The sequence below is a fragment of the Mytilus californianus genome, unplaced genomic scaffold (genome assembly GCF_021869535.1).
Source record: "Mytilus californianus isolate M0D057914Y unplaced genomic scaffold, xbMytCali1.0.p SCAF_1, whole genome shotgun sequence".
In the NCBI taxonomy this organism is placed as follows: Eukaryota; Metazoa; Mollusca; class Bivalvia; order Mytilida; family Mytilidae; genus Mytilus; species Mytilus californianus.
The window spans coordinates 138,584,966-138,602,677 of NW_026262581.1; the positions used below are offsets into that span (position 1 = coordinate 138,584,966).

At 31.1% G+C, this 17,712-nt stretch overlaps 2 protein-coding genes across 2 annotated transcripts in view; both read right to left on the reverse strand.

Moving 5' to 3' along the window:
• The window catches only part of LOC127736691 (hemicentin-1-like), a 100,284-nt gene extending 96,983 nt beyond the window's left edge, over nucleotides 1–3,301 (reverse strand). The window contains exon 1 of the mRNA XM_052247273.1: nucleotides 3,224–3,301. The gene's annotated coding sequence lies outside the window, so the exon portion shown is untranslated. The remainder of the gene's footprint in view (nucleotides 1–3,223) is intronic.
• A 5,223-nt stretch (nucleotides 3,302–8,524) lies between these two features.
• Nucleotides 8,525–17,712, reverse strand: part of LOC127736699 (hemicentin-1-like) — a 41,120-nt gene continuing 31,932 nt past the window's right edge. The window contains exons 20-22 of the mRNA XM_052247286.1: nucleotides 14,213–14,254; nucleotides 11,026–11,100; nucleotides 8,525–10,463 (exon numbers count right to left, since the gene is read on the reverse strand). The gene's annotated coding sequence lies outside the window, so the exon portion shown is untranslated. The remainder of the gene's footprint in view (nucleotides 10,464–11,025; nucleotides 11,101–14,212; nucleotides 14,255–17,712) is intronic.

The following is a 17,712-nucleotide window of genomic DNA, read 5'->3' on the forward strand; positions in this document are numbered from 1 at the left end:
CATACAAATGAATCTAGCAGAAACACAGACAAAAGCTTTATTGTGATTAATAGTAAATTTGACAAAGACGCCAATAAAAACAAAATAGCGAAAAAAGTGAACATAAAATCAGTCATTGGTTTTCTTAAATCAAAGAACTTTCTACCAATATTTAATAAAGAATTTTTTTAGTATGCTCATTAATTTTACACCGGGCTATCTGACAATATAGTTATAAGGCGATTATGTTTCGGTTGATATTTATTCTGAGCTTAAAAAAAATGGCTTCATACACCCAAAGAACTACGATACTTGAAATTTCCGAAATTCAAATATTCAGTAAAAATTGATACTTAATGCACTTGATTATTTCTTCTTCGTTTGTTGTCTTTTATTTACATTATCAAGCAAAATAGCACTTACAGGAGATAAGGTGTATATAATCATCTGAAGCTCAAGCTGTAGATTTTAGAAAAATAGAATAAATAAAGACAACAGTAGTATACCGGTGTTCAAAAGTCATAAATCGATAGAGGGAAAAAAAATCCTGGTTACAAATTAAAACAGAAGGAAACACATCAACTATAAGAGGAAAACAAAGGAACAACAGGAACACTGAAGTGCAACAAAAACAAACGCCAACATACATAGAAACGAACTATTTGATAACAACTGCCATATTCCTGATTTGGTACAGGACATTTCAAGAAAAAAATGGAGGGTTGAACCTGGTTTAATGGCTAGCCAAACCATTATTTATTTTTTCATTATCTGCTTTGTTGATTCTCATGATGTTTTAATAGAACACTTAAATTGACTGTTTTCGTCTCAAACTTTTTTGAATCAACGTCAATGCAAACAGTTGAAATTTCACCAGTAATACAGTCAATATCATTTTGGGTAACACATTCGAAAATACCAGAGGGACATTCAAACTCATAGATCGAAAATAAACTGACAACGCCATGGCTAATAAATTAAAAAAAACAACAAAAAAAACAAACAATAGTACACAAGACACAACATAGAAAACTAAAGGTTAAGCAAAACGAACCCCACCAACAACTAGGGGTGATCTCAGGTGCTCCGGAAGGGTGAGCAGATCCTGCTTAACATGTGGTTAAATATAGTCACTATAACTGTTGTCTTAGTCTATACATAGTCGTTATAACTGTTACCGTTGTCTATATATAGTCGTTATTATTGTTGCCTTAGTCTATATATAGTCGTTTAAACTGTTGTTTAAGTCTATATATAGTCGTTATAACCGTTTTATAATTCCTATTTATGGCAGTTTACTTCTGAAATTTAGGAAATTTTTTATCGATTAAATAATGATAAAAGAAAAGTGATCACGCATACCAAGGTTTATTTTGCATTTCAAATAAGTTTTTTTAAATGTAAAAGTTATCTGGAAAACCACCACATTTTCAGAAAACCGTGTTGAAAGTTAGGTTCAGTTACATAACTTATCGACAATTTAAATGACAGGTACAATTATAGCGTGTTCATGAAGAATGAAGAATATTCATACACGCCTCCTTTAGTGTCAAGGTCATTGTGGTTCTCGGTATCAATCTAGCCATTTAATCTATTTCCATTTTTATACCAGTTAAATACATAATAGCAATACAGCTTTTGAATTTTAGTCTGAATTAATAAGTGTTGTATCATATAACTGTAGTAATATAAAATCCAGTCCAAGGATAATTAAATTTGAAACTTCAGCGTTTTTAAAACTACATTGCATATTTTGAAAAAAGTTATACTCCCCTGTTTTTATTCTTTTTTAGGAAATATATATTTGTGTTGAATTTCTTAATTGCATGTTATTGGATTTAAATATAACCGTTGTTTGGAAATGATTAAGATATATTACAGAAAAAAAGATGAGAAATACAATTACGAAAATTTGAATGTCAAAATGCAAAAAAAAAGTATGAAGAAGAAAAGTATATAAAGAAAATTTATAATTAAAAGAACAAATACATCAAGATGTGCCCAGTAAAGAACAAATACATTAAGATGTGAACAGTAAAGAACAAATACATCAAGATGTGAACAGTAAAGAACAAATACATCAAGATGTGAACAGTAAAGAACAAATACATTAAGGTGTGCCCAGTAAAGAACAAATACATCAAGATGTGCCCAGTAAAGAACAAATACCTCAAGATGTGAACAGTAAAGAACAAATACATCAAAATGTGAACAGTAAAGAACAAATACATTAAGATGTGCCCAGTAAAGAACAAATACATCAAGATGTGCCCAGTAAAGAACAAATACATCAAGATGTGAACAGTTAAGAACAAATACATCAAGATGTGAACAGTAAAGAACAAATACATCAAGATGTGAACAGTAAAGAACAAATACATCAAGATGTGTCCAGTAAAGAACAAATATATCAATATGTGTCCAGTAAAGAACAAATACATCAAGATGTGAACAGTAAAGAACAAATACATCAAGATGTGAACAGTAAAGAACAAATACATCAAGATGTGAACAGTAAAGAACAAATACATCAAGATGTGAACAGTAAAGAACAAATACATTAAGATGTGCCTAGTAAATGTCAGATTTATAATTGTCAACCCTGTAAACAGACCTTATCATTTAAAGGTTCTATCAATCGACATAAAGTTCTGTTTTGACGCGTTTTTCATAAAGTAATAAGATCTATAAACGTCAAAGCATTACAATGGTTTGCTCCAATACAATAAGTATAATTGAGAAATGCAGTATATTGTGTTAGTTATATTTAGTAATTGGTCGGGAAAAAATCAATATCTCTTATTTCAAATGCTGTCCCAATAGTATATTTGATGTCTTGCAAATACAATCAATCGTGTTTTCACCTTTTATCATAAACCCAGTATTAGAATAATTACTACACATTAGAAAAGAGAGCAACATTTCGACATCAGTGAAAGCTATGATTCTACCAAAGCAGATATTTATAGAGCCCGTCCAAAATGCTTTCGTTACAGTTCGATAGTTTTTGAAAGAGTGAGAAAACAATGGCAAAATGTTTATTTTTTAGAGAAGTTTCTGATTTTCTAATTTTACTCTACAGTATTTGATTTCCCGTGCATGACCCTTGCAAACGTTCATATATTTTTCTATAGGTCGTAATTGTATTATGTTAACTTGTCATTACTTTTACGATATTATCTGAAATCAATATAGTAATTAGAACAACTATCTTGAGTAGATATTACAATACTATATTACAAACCTTAGTTTATGGACACTAAAATCCGACGACCTTTTTACACCATAATGGAATCATACAAACTACACATCAACAGATCAATTAGTGGAGGTGTATTTCCAATGTCAAGACTTGCATCCAATCAAACGAAATTTAAAGTTCCAATTATCGATAATGTTGCATGGCGACATAATAAAAATTAAAGTGTAAACATTACATGGAAATCTGAATATAAATAGAAATTATTTTTATCATATTCAAAAATATTTATAGATGTAGAAATAAATGAATGAAAATGGCTGTGAACGCTATTTCTTTTCTTTATCGTTTGCAAAATTAAAACAATTATATACATAGTAGTTTTGTTTGTGTAATGGGTTAAGTGTTCAAGCAATCTGTCTTTTTCTTGTACAACTCAACATCACTGTAGACTCTTGAACGATGATTAATAGAAATCTACCCCTTTTTATGACTGACAAAAATCAGACATTGTGGTAACCACAAATTTAATAGCAATGCTCGGAGGATGCATGGGACATATAGTGTTCACTTTGTCAGACTGGTTGTGTATCTGTAAACAATATTTTATAAACGCAAACATTTCAAACGTTATCGATATGCGCAGAACATGTATTCAAACTGGACACTTCATTTTGGTCAGAGCAATTTGGGAAACGGCTGTGGTAACTGCAAAATCTCTATTATAATAGTAGAACATGAACACAGTCTTATGAAATATAAACTTGTGATGACATATGTAGATGTGCATAAATAAACTCACCTTAGATAATAGGATTGAAATATTGTATTTTGGCCAGACGCGCGTTTCGACAAAAGACTCATCAGTGACGCTCGAATCAAAACAAATTAAAAAGGCAAAATAAAGTATGAAGTTGAAGAGCATTAAGGACCAAAAAGTCCTAAAAGTTTTTCCAAATACAGTTATGGTAGTCTATGCCTGAGGTAGTGCATTTTATTTATTTGGCTCAGGGAAGTACACTTAAAGTTCCCTAACACAGATGGACAATAGATAATTTTCTTTGATGAGTTATAGTTCCTGCTTTGTAAAAAGTGAAATATCAAAAATACCGAACTCCATGGAAAATTCAAAACGGAAAGTCCGCAATCAAATGGCAAAATCAAAAACTTAAACACATCAAACGAATGGATAACAACTGTCATATCATATTTTATATGTCTTCCTATGTGACGTTTACATTTGGACGTCAAACACGCGTCTCTACACTAGAGTTGATGTGAACCTTGCCATTCAGTCACAGGACTTCAAATATTTCAATCCTTTATGGGTCGATTTAAAATACATATATAAGTAAGCAATGCATGTGGTTGTTAAATTTGATAGATGCTTTTTTGTGTTTCTTTGATAAACATTTGTTTGTTTTTGTTCTAACTGAAATTGTGACACGGTGATGACTGCTGTACCCCTATTTTGACAATTTTACCTATTATGTATGTTTTGTTCACGCAACTTTGTAAATATAACGGAATTTGATGCGACTGTCATACAAGTGAGAGGTTTAGCGCTATAAAACCAGGTTCAATCCACCATTTTCTACATTTGAAAATGCCTGTTCCAAGTCAGGAATATGACAATTGTTGTCCATTCGTTTGATGTGTTTTATCATTAGATTTTGTCATTTGATTAGGGACTTTCCGTTTTGAATTTTCCTTGGAGTTCAGTATTTTTGTGATTTTACTTTTTCCTGACATTGTGCAGGTATTTTCTTATGTAGAAAAATGGTGTATTAAACCTGGTTTTATAGCTAGCTTAACCTCTGACTTATATGACAGTCACATTAAAATTTTATTATATTGACAAAGATGTGTGAACAAAAAAAACCAGACATAATAGGTAAAAATGCCAAAAATTTGGGTACATCAGTCAACATTGTGTTATAATCTTTATCACTAAAAAAATTTAACAAATATGTAACAAAGAAACAAAAAAAGGCATATAGACAAAACCCATTGGCAAACATGAAAGACAAGAATACAAAACATTACCATAGCACAATAACACAAAATGCATAAATGATTTGCAAATGGCTCATAGCAAAGCTGAATATTTGAAATAATACCGGATAGTCATATTCTTTAATTCTTACATTTCGAATCACAAAGCATAGCACCTTAATATGCTTGTTAAACACCCCTTTAAAAGATGCGTCTGTACTTTCGTGATTTATTTCTTACTTGATTTTAAACGACAATGTATAATCTTTTTAAAATCACAAAAGTTCAGTTTCAAATATGCTGAAATGATCACAATCATTTAAAGAAATCAATTTGTAAGCGAAAGCAGACACTACTTTCTTGTCAAATCAATTCGTGAATACAAAGCCACGGATTTCCGGAAATCATTAGTATTTTACATTCATGGTTTAGTTGTGAATTGATCACTTGCTTTAGTTTTTACTTTTCTATAGACTATTCCGGATTCATCAAACTGCTGAATCAATCTGATCGTTCAGGCATGGTAAACTCAAATCGACAATTTTTAATCGACCTTAAAAGCTATAATCAATTATATTCAAATATCGTAGTATCGTTTTCTTTCTCCATGCTAAAGTTAGCAATAGTAATTTGCTAGCATGGGGATTTGCTGTCAACAGAATGAAAACTAAGGAACGCAATGAGAGTCATAATCGTCTATAGTTTAAACATATAACTTATGACGATGAGTTTATCAAATATATTGAAAGGATCAAATGAACGCAGTTGATGTTAACAAAGTTTATTTTTTCGTATCACTGCCTTTTCTTTTATATGGTATGGTCAGTCTGTTTTCAACATATAAGTTTGAATATCCCATTGGTATCTTTCGCTTCTCTTAAAGCAGGTATTTTGATGATATTTATCGTATAATGGAAACAAATGAACTATCTTGTGGAGAGTTGTCTCATTGGCAATCATACAAAATATTGTTATTTTTATATATACAAAACGAGCTTATAATTACTACATACCGGCTAATTAATTTTCTAACTTTATGCTTTAACTCCACCCTAATGTATGTTTTCATTGGTAAGCGACAGACAGTATGTTTTAAACAAGGAAAATGAAAAAAAAGAGATGAAAATATAAGTCAGTTTTTCTTCACTGCAAACAATTGTTCATCAAAATTCCACCAAAGAAGGAAGGACATTTCATTTATAAGATATTCACAGGAAAGGCCATTATCCCTAACCCTAACCCTTACCCTAAGTCAATAAAGTAAAATAGTGTTTTGTTGATCAAGAACTACGTTTAAAGCCAAAAATAAAGCATCAAAATCAAGGATTAACCAGAAAGCTAGAAAAAAAACCCACTAAACTTCAACCAAGTAACCCATCATCATTTTTTTAGTTCAACAACTAAAATCACACACTACAACATCTAGGTCCTAAGGGGTTGACAAAAACCGGGCTAGTCATTTCTAATGATTCCTTTTATGTCCTTAAAGCATTCAACGTCTTACTATATTTGGCTTTTAATCTTTCTTGATTCTTGCGTCACGGATGAGTATTATTTAGACTAAAAGCGCGTCTAGCGCAAAATTGCTCTTTTTTATCCTGGCATTTAGGATGGGTTTATTTACAGGAAGATGATCCTAATGATAATGACACGTGGTGTTGTGTTTAAACAATTGGCAACCAAAGGAGTTACAGGAATGCATCTATATCATTATTACACCATTTGCCTATTATGATGTTAAGGAATTGACTCATCATAACTATTGCTGGGGTGTCTTTCGTCGGTCCGATATACTTTACTGTCGGTGTCATGTGTTATCTCGCTAGCAAAGTAGGATTGATGATAGTAATAAAAATTTGTTTATTGTTTTATCGTTTCAATTTCTTTTACACGACATACATTCAGTATTGAAAGTTTTTTTAATAAGGTTGAAACAGTTAGAATTTTTAAAAATATTATCTTGTGCAAAAGTTACCATTAAACTAATCATAGATACCAGGATTGAATTTTTATATTTGCGCCAGACGCGGTCTTCGTCTACAAAAGACTCATCAGTGACGCTCGAATAAAAAATGTTAAAAAGGCCAAATAAAATACGAAGTTGAAGAACATTGAGGACAAAAAATTCCTAAAAGTTTTGCCAAATATAACTAAGGTAATCTATTCCTGAGGTAGACTGAATTGCATCTATAAGTATATTGTTTTACTTATTTATGAAAAGTAAAAAATATATTCATTTATCAAGTGATCATATTTATTTTCTTGCTTTTGTTGAAGCTTTGCAGTTGGAAAAAAATAATATCAGTCCGTTTTATCTGACCCAATGTAATAAGTTACAATGAACTGAACATTTTTACAATAAACCTATATTGCATATGCTCACAACTGGGTTTTTACGATACGTACTTACTTGCATTACTTTCCACGAAAAAGGTTATTTATAGTGTACTTGACACCCATTGCCGATTTGTAGCTGTGTCTGTATATTTAGGTCACCGGAAAGTGTACTTCACGCCCAACTCATAGCTATTGGAAAACATTTTCATACCTCAACCTTAATCTAATAGTACTTTTTTTTTGCTTCTCATATTCTTAAAAGGTCATGTTACTTATAAAGCAACGCAGACCTGGAATTATATAAAATATCTAAGAACTTTTAACTATTAACATTTATTTTGTTTGGTTGCATTGGGAATAATTCCACATCTCTTAATTGTTTTATATGTTTCCAAATTGCCGGATGTTTGCATATTTTATTTTTGTTTGTTTCAGCAACTTCAATGCAATATCGGGACATGTCCGGTCACTATTTATGTGTTGTGTCTTAATGTGAATTGTACTCTTTATAGCGGTTGTACAGTCTGACAAAATATTCTCAATAAAAAGACAAATAAGCCACACATAAACAGCACCAGATCATTTGATATTACAGCTTATTAATGAAAACTCAGATTGAGATAGTTACGTAAACTATTATATCAAAAAGGCGGACATCGTTTTTAAAATATTGACATTGTCGGCATTGATGTTATTACAATAATTACTGACTGTGCTTAGTAAAAGATGTTCCAAAGCAATTACACTATTTTGACAAGCCCCCGTTTGATTAAAGTTACTGAATTATATAAAAAAACATAATTTTCAAAACAATACTGCATGTGAAAAAAACCCCAATAAAACGCCAAAAAACCGAGCAATTTGTGCGGAGATCCTTCATATTTTTTTGTATATTTTAAATTAAACAGAGCAAGTTATATACAAGGTAAAATATTTCATTTTGAACACGTTAATTTTACGTAGTGATGAGGTAGTAATAGTCTTTTTTGTATACAATAAATTAAAATACAAAGAAACAAATTAAATTTATTAAGATATATGTTATAAGAATATAATTGTTTGCCTATAAACAAAGTCATTAAATTAATATACAAAGAAACAACATAAAAAAATACTTTGAAACATTCAGACACATTGATAAATAATAGGACGGAAGATAACATGATTAAATTCACAAACAATAAATACTTCAAGTGGCATTAGCTGTCAAATCCATGTTCACCAATTAGACTCAACATCTAATATTTTATTTATGACATACTAAAACGTTTATCTGAATTACAAAAATTTGAAAGAAATATTTTACAAAGCATAGACTCGCGATCTAATTAATAATTGAGATGATCGCACACAAATTCTATAAATCATTTAACCTGATGTAAACATAAATACAGAAAAAAATAGATAAAATTCACAGGCAACCACGTCTATTTGATGGTGACGTCACGTCACAAATTAGAACAAAATGTAAATCATCGGTTTGACATGTATTTGAATGTTTTGTGTGTGTGCATAATCAGTCAATAAATGGGGTCTTCTCGGTGGATGCCTCATTTGTTTAAAGTTCACACGAAAACGAAAATTGTAATGATATAATAGTAGCATTTAATCAGATATACGAAAAATGGTAGGATTATAGTTTTTTTTAACAATTACAAAGAAATCAAAATGAAAAGTAAGCACATTTAATTGCAGGTGATTTATTTATCAATCCCATGCAAAAAACTCACAAAATAAGATAAAACAAATTAAAATTTCTATTACATTTTATCTCGATATCCATTGATAAAAAGTATAAAAAAGATTGTCGTTGTGCAGCATTTTAAAATATTCTATAAATATGAAGCCTATACTTTATGGTACTATCAAACACAATTAGATTAAAAATATTTCTATAAATCTGAAGCCTATACTTTTAGGTACGATTACACACAATTAGATTAAACATATTTCTGTACAATCTAAAGCATATACTTTTAGATACTATCACACACAATTAGATTAAACATATTTCTCTACGATCTAAAGCATATACTTTTAGGTACTATCACACACAATTAGATTAAACATATTTCTGTACAATCTAAAGCATATAATGTTAGATATTATTCTTTGAGGTATTATCAGACACAATTAGATTAAACATATTTCTATAAATCTGAAGCCTATACTTAATGGTACTATTACACACAATTAGAATAAATATATTTCTATAAATCTGAAGGCTATACGTTTAAGTACTATCACACACAATCAGATAACACATATTTCTGTGCAATCTAAAGCCTAAACGTTTTGGTACTATCACACATAGTTTTATTACAAATATTTCCCTACGATCTAAAGCCTATATTTTAAAGTACTATCACATACAATTAGATTACACATATTTCTATACAATCTAAAGCCTATAATGTAAGGTACTATAAAACAACTAGATTACACATATTTTACAGCTGTAATTTTACTTTCTGTTACCAATTTAGATAGTATCATATTCTATCTTAAAGTATTTTAATTTATTAGTCAGTACTGGTACAATGCCAACTATAAATAAAGGCAACAGTAGTATACCGCTGTTCGAAAGTCATAAATCGATTGAGATATTAAAACTCTTTACCAATATCATAACTTTCCAATATTACAAACTATATATAATAAGTCAAATTACTTCTATTCGAACTAACTTTTCATTGGTCATTATATCATGATCATGATCACGTGACACCCTCAAGGTATAAAGTTCTCTACGTTTTGACCTAACCGAGGAATGTAATACCTTACTTTGTCTCTTTTATCTTCTAAAATACATTCTTTCTCCCGCATCTGTTCTTCACGGAGAAGTTTGTTCCTCCTTCTTTTCCTACGCCGGCGTCTTCTGCGTTTTTCTTCTTCCTCGTATGTGCAAGTTGTATCGGAATATGTGTTGTCTATTCCGAGTGTTCTTTGCTCACTGTTATAAGTTAATACAAAATGAATTCTATACTATATATAATCATTTTAATATTAGACTGTTCGGTTTTTCCTAACATGATCAACTCGAAGGGTACCACATGTGGAGCAGAATCTGCTTATCCTTCTGGAGCATCTAAGAGCACCCCAATTTTCAGCAGAGTTCGTGTAGCTCAGTCTTTAGTTTTCTGTGTTGTGTTTTGTGTACTCTGTTTTGTTGTTTGTCTTCTTCTTTTTTAACAATGACGTTGTCAGTTTATTTTCGACTAAGGAGATTTAATTTTCCTCTGGTATCTCTATCCGCATTTCTTTAGCAACCATTTATATAAAATAAAATCATGTACAAATCGACACTTTAAGACAATTTGGAATAAAAGCACGTGTGATGACGATTTCAGAGTAAGCAAATGTTTTTGAATGAGGAATTTTGTAGTATAAAGCTATTTTTCAGTAATCAATCTGCAGTAATTTTGTAAATTTTTGAGAAATTGCAGTTTTTAACCCTTCGTTGCCCTACTTCTTAGAAACAAACTTAGAAATACGAAAATAAAAGTTTTACTTACAGTTGTTTAACATTTTCAGACTGAAGAATCTGTGACTTGTTAATCTCAAAGTCATAAGACGTATCAGTGTGCCGACTAGTATTAAACAAAACGAAAATGAATTAATACATTTACTTAAGATTTGAAGAAGGCAGAATGTGACCTGAAGGTCAGGCTACGAAATTTTGCTTACTAAAGATCTCTGTCCTTTTGAATGCATGCGATTCTATCAGTTTTTTTTAACAATGGTAATTTAAGTTTTAGTTTTTGATTCTTGATTTACAAATATCATTCTATTCAATATTCCGTCCAATTATTTCATTTATATTGTCACAAACATGTCATTGCAGTGTTTTAATTCATTCCTTATCCTAGTCAACAAATACAAAAAAAGTAGGAGGCATGGTATAACTGCCAATGAAGCAACTTTCCACCAAAGTTCAAATGAAGTGGATGCAAATTCCACTGCAAAGTAAGGGTATATTAGATATAGACGAAATTTACGCATTGTAGCAAGGGTTTTCCAGGGACACTACCAGGAATACCTCTCATTCTAACTACTTGATTGTTAACATAGACAAAACATATAACCAAACGAACATCCGACTTTGGCAAATGTACTAGTCTAATTAAGTATATAATACCAAGGGATGAATATATTTGGTACTGAAGTTTGTTTTGTTTTATAACGTAATCATGATATTCGTTTTCCTCATGGAAATTGTAATAAGAAAAAAAGTATCTAAAATTAAAACACAATCACCCCCCCCCCCCCTCCCCCCACACACACACATTTATACACTATAGGAATTGTGATATTCTATATAATCATTATTGCGATATGAAATTTTAATGAAAAAAATATACACGGTACTACAATTTTTTATTGCACTATGGACGCATTTCGATAAATATCTCTTCCGTGATGTCCAAGACATGGATATTTAAAAATCCAAAACCTAATACAGAAGTGGAAGAGTTGATCAACCAAAACCAATAAAAGTTTAGTAAAAATTGGATAAGGAATCAGAGCTTTGCATTCTTAAATTTGACCACTCGACCGCCTAGGCTTCATAAAAATATAGCTTTTGGTGGTCCATGTTATGCTTTTCCTCGTTGACTTCAACAAGGATTGTAACACAGTAAATGATCATGATGATTTATAGTGACAAATAGAGGGTGTAACTTTCAGATCAGCAATTTTAATTACCATGCCGCCACATCAAATTTTGATTGTATTATACACGTCTACCCATGTGCCAACTCTATGTCTGACATCCTTAATCGGATAACACGCGGTTATAAGGGACTAACAGCATAATATGTATAAGATCATTAATAAGATTTGCATCCCAAGGATACCAATATACAGTCATCCATGGACTGTCCCCTCCCGGCTGCAGTGAACATCTTACCTACGAGGGGCGCTCAGTTTTCTATATGGGATGCATACATACGCATCCATATGGACGTTAAAATCTGATTTTTCTTATATAGAATAATTGTCACGATAGTTGCATGTTCAAGGTGACGTTTCTGTCCTATCAGACATATCGTGATATTCCAGTTCCAAATGTCCCTCATTGGAAGATCAACATGGCAAAATCTCATTATTATATATGTTGTTAGTGTGTTTGAATCAATATGCATGAAATATTTGGCACAGCACATCGAGGACTCGAAAAAATTTATTAATCAGCACAATACTATTATAATAGACTATATTCCAATATGTTAGTCAGTACATACAAAGTGTTAAGTTAATCATTTCTATTATACACGATTCATATTTTTTTAAAATTCCAGGGCTTGGGTTTCCTACCTTGATTTTCGTGTAAGAGGGTTGCTGCTCGAAGTGGTGCACTTGCAATCATCCCTTCGATAATTTTACGGCCGTCATAACGAGTTAGTTGACCGTTATGGAATATCTACTTCACAGATGACTACGGACATGTTTTAATTGAAACCACAATTGAGTCCTAGCTTGGACGAATGGGATTTACTGAATTAGAATTATCATCCAGGGTTGTACTTCAATGAGCAACATGTGCGATTTGTGGGGCATGATCGCCATACCCTTCCGCAGCATCCTAGGTATTCCACGGTTTTGGTGATGTTCGTGTTGCTCAGTTGTAAGTGTTCTTTATTGTGTTTTGCGTTCTGCTGTCTTTTCGTCGTTTTTCGTTTTTTGCCATGGAATTGTCAGCTTGTTTTCTACTTATGAATATGCAGTTATATTCTTAAATATATCTTCACTTATTGTGGACTCATTTATTTGCATGGGTACTAATTTTATAATGGATTAAGACCTCTAGGTTTTGCTAGAATTCTTACAAGTCTATAAAAAAATTGCACTTCGTTGAAAAGTTAAATTCCAAGTTAATCTATAAAGTAAGTTTCTGTGTGTGTTGCATTGTCGTTTGATTTTTGTTGCACTTCAGTGTTTCGTTGTTCTCCTCTTATAGTTAATGTGTTTCCCTCAGTTTTAGTTTGTAACCCGGATTTGTTTTCTCTAAATCGATTTCATGACTTTCGAACAGCGGTATACTACTGTTGCCTTTATTTAACCTATACCTACTAAATCAACAAAAATTGGTATCCATCAAAATAATTAAATCCAAAGTTGTCTTCAAGCTAAGCAAAGTATTGTTCGTGCTTAGGCTAAATCAAGATAAAATCACTAGGATTCAATTGTATTTTTGTTAGATAAAGGCAAACAGTAGTATACCGCTGTTTAAAAATGTTGTTAGAAATGTCGTTATGAATTAATTTTGCGACCATTTTTACTAGTAAGCGAACATGCAAAGTATTTTCTGGATAAGAGCTTAACATATTGTTCATGTATGTTGATTTCTACATTTATAGAGGTGTTTATTTATTTTTGTCGTTTAATTTTGTCTCATTGAATGAAGGAAAACATAGTATACCACTGTTTAATAGTCATACATCGATTATGCGAAAACAAATCCTGGTCACAAACCAAAACCAAAAGAAACACATCACCTATAACATGTATAAGAGCATGAAGAGGAAAAGAACGGAACAACAGAAACACTGAACTGCTACAAAAACAAACACTAACAAAAATAGAAACGAACTGACATATACCTTGTAACTCTCTCTTATATTCAGTAACTAATTTGATATCAAATATAAGACAAACATTTCAGCAACTTATTACAAGATTCTCAAAGCCAATATAACTAACCTGTACGCATTCTTTGTACGGATCTCACTACCTGGTGGTTTTCTAAAAAAGAAACAAACGGATAAACGGTATACATTCGGTGGTAATAATTAAATGCTTCATTAATAGTACTGCAGTTAAAGTAAAACATTTCTAAATTCAATAATAAAGATTAAGTAAGGAGGTTATCAGATCTATAAAAACCTGAACAGTAACGTGAAATCATATTCCAAGTTTTACTTTGATTTTGTTTATATAGCCAGTAAACCTATTAAACATTTAACTAAACATAATCAATCTAACCCTGAAGTGTAATCGTTTTAAAAATATTATCTTTATCAGAAAAAAAACATATTTGTCAGTTATCATTAAAAACAATTCGTTACAAATAAAGGCAACAGTAGTATACCGGTGTTCAAAAGTCATAAATAGATTGGAAGAAAACAAATCCGGGTTACAAACTAAAACTAAGGGAAACATATCAACTATAAGTGGGAAACAAACGATCAACAGGACCACTGAAGTACAACAAAAACAAACGCCAACATACATAGAAACGAACTATTTGATAACAACTGCATTAAAAAATACAGATTTTGTGTTATTGAAATTGACTGTTACAAAATTTTAAAAATTATTTAAGATTTAGGAATGTATCTCCCTCATGTAAAGCTCTGATTCCTTGCCCGGCTTTGTCTATACTTTTTTGTTTAATAGCTCTTCATCCTTTTAAAAAACTTTGGATTTTCAAATAGTTTGGCCTCGAGCATCACTGAAGAGGCAATTTTATAATTATTTGGACAACAAACGATAAGACATAAACATTATTCAACCGAAACCATAACAGAAACATCAAAAATAAATATATGAATGTTGGATGTACAAAATACCGAGACAAGTCGTATATCAATGAAAATTCACACTCGGTATAACAGTCTTATTCGGAAATAGGTCACGTTCGGTACATAGCAGACAGACGACATAAATGTAAAACCACAATCTAAGACATGGTAAAAAAATTAGTTAGTGTAGACACAGACACATCGTATAAATCAACCAATTCGTGATGGTGTTAAATATATATTTCTATTAGTAAAGAAAGGACACATATGCTTCAGCATCCTGTATGGAATAATATTTTGTCATCCAATCATGTCACAAATATATAAAGCAAAAGCAGGATACTATTAAATATGGCTTGTATTGTTTTTGGTATTTTTTTATTTCATCTGAAAACATCCAAGCATTGAGATACATACATATGAATATAATCTTAAATATTATATTAGGTGAAATTAAAACAGTATAGAGTTTAAAATCAATACTTTAAGTCAGAAGTGTTTCATTTAAGGAACAAAATCAGTTGAAAATATTGATAGGTTATGGAGCTTCTTTTCGAGATATTTGACTTTTCTTTAAATGTCGAGAAAAGGCTACCTCGGACTATTAAATTATATTGGCATTGATATTATTTGGGTCTCTGTATCATGGAAATAACACAAGGAGTCCACACATCTGACAAAATTCCTAAACCCGACCTTAGTATATCTTAATTACATGAAAACCGAAGAAAAGAAAACGATTGCTTTGACCCCCCCCCCTTTAAGACATGTATCTCTGTTAACAATAGAATATCGAGCGTAGATAGCACCAGCAGAGGTTACCAGATCAGAAACATGTAAGGATTAACCAGGGCATGTGGATAGAATTACAAAATAAACTATATCCATAGTCATGGGAGGACAAAATAAAAAACAAAATAAAAACAGATATAAATACATATATACACAAACCTTTACACCTTTTGTTTGCGGCATACCATCTTTTCCGCAATTTTATTGTTTTCTGTTTGATATTTAATTAATAGTTAAGATCTAATTTGTTACATCTGGTGATCCGTTTATTCGGCAATCGCCAATGGCAGTCAGCAGGGTTTAAGAACACTTGTTGTTCGACCTGTTAGTCAAATGCGTTTTGTTAAAATATACTTTTTCACATTTTTGGTCTTTTGGAAGATGTTGTTTGTGCTGTATTTAGACCCCTCTAACAAGAATTTTTTTTTGCATGCACACGTATAAAAATTGCGGTTTTTATCCTACGCAATCATAGGTTTGAACGTTGTTTACAATTTAGACTTGTTTATATTTTTTCGTTTGGGCTTGTATTATATTTGCCTTCGGGTTTATATGGTCCGGTCATCCTATTTTGACCCCTCAAAATTCAAGAGTCTATCTTAAATTGAGGTAAATTGTATGGCTTTCCAAATACCGTTTCTATTCCTAACATCATTTAAGAGACATTAATTGTCGAAATCCGGATATGGTGTACAAAAACCTTTGCACCTATTGTTTGCGGTATATCATCTTTTCCGCAAGTTTATTGTTTTCTGTTTAGTATTAAATTTATAATTAAGATCCATTTATTACATCGGTGATCCGTTTTTTTGGCAATCGCCAATGGCAGTCAGCAGGGTTTAAGAATATTTGTTGTTCGACCTGTTAGTCAAATACGTTTTGTTAAAACATACTTGTTCACTTTTTTAGTCTTTTGGAAAATGTTGTTTGTGCTGTATTTAGACCCCTCTACCAAGAAATTTGTTTTGCATGCACACGTTTAAAAATTGCGGTTTTTATCCAACGCAATCATAGGTTTGAACGTTGTTTGCAATTTAGACTTGTATATATAAAACGTCTACATATTAGTAATTAATCTTTCGTACAAAAGCGCTGAATAGTTACAAGATGCTCACTACCCTCTGTCAGATTGTTTTTTTGCGTCAACTTTTATAAATTCTACATACATTATTATAATGCTTTATATGATAAAAAAAGGGGGTTCTCCCCTCAAAAATAATCAATTTCGTTCTACTCTCAATTTTGTGTTTTGTTAAATAAGGTAGATTTTTCATCTTTTTTATATATTTTTGGTCATATTAATTGCACCTTTAAGGGATGGTAATGAAGCATTTAAGATGTAGCCATGTCACGATTAGGATTGGTTGTCAGATATTCGGACTCCTTGGTTTTTTTTATACAAGGTCAAATATAATAATAAAACTACTTCATTAATGTTATCGTCAATTAGAAATCAAACAACCCGTTTCTGACTTTTTACAACCCTCTTTTATAAAAAATCAGCAAAACTGTTATTTAAACCTGATCTGGTTTTCCTGACCACACAAAACTAAAGAAAATATTTTGAACTTGTTTTTGTCTTATCCACACCAAGGTTTGGTAGAACTGTCGATGACTGAACTATAATATCTAAAGCTAGCGTTTTAATAACATTAATCTTTTGCATATAAATCAAATCTCTATATAGCAATGATTAAGTAACATTTTTATTTTAAAATTTAGTCTTCGAAATTAACGAGCATTTTATTTTTACTGAACAGACAAAAGGTCAGTCCAAAAAATTTAGATATTTTTGAATACTTCCAATTCAAGTTTAGAGAGTTCTTTTAAAGTTGATGAAATTCATGCTAAGTTAATAAAAGACATGAGTCATCTGCATACAGGCTA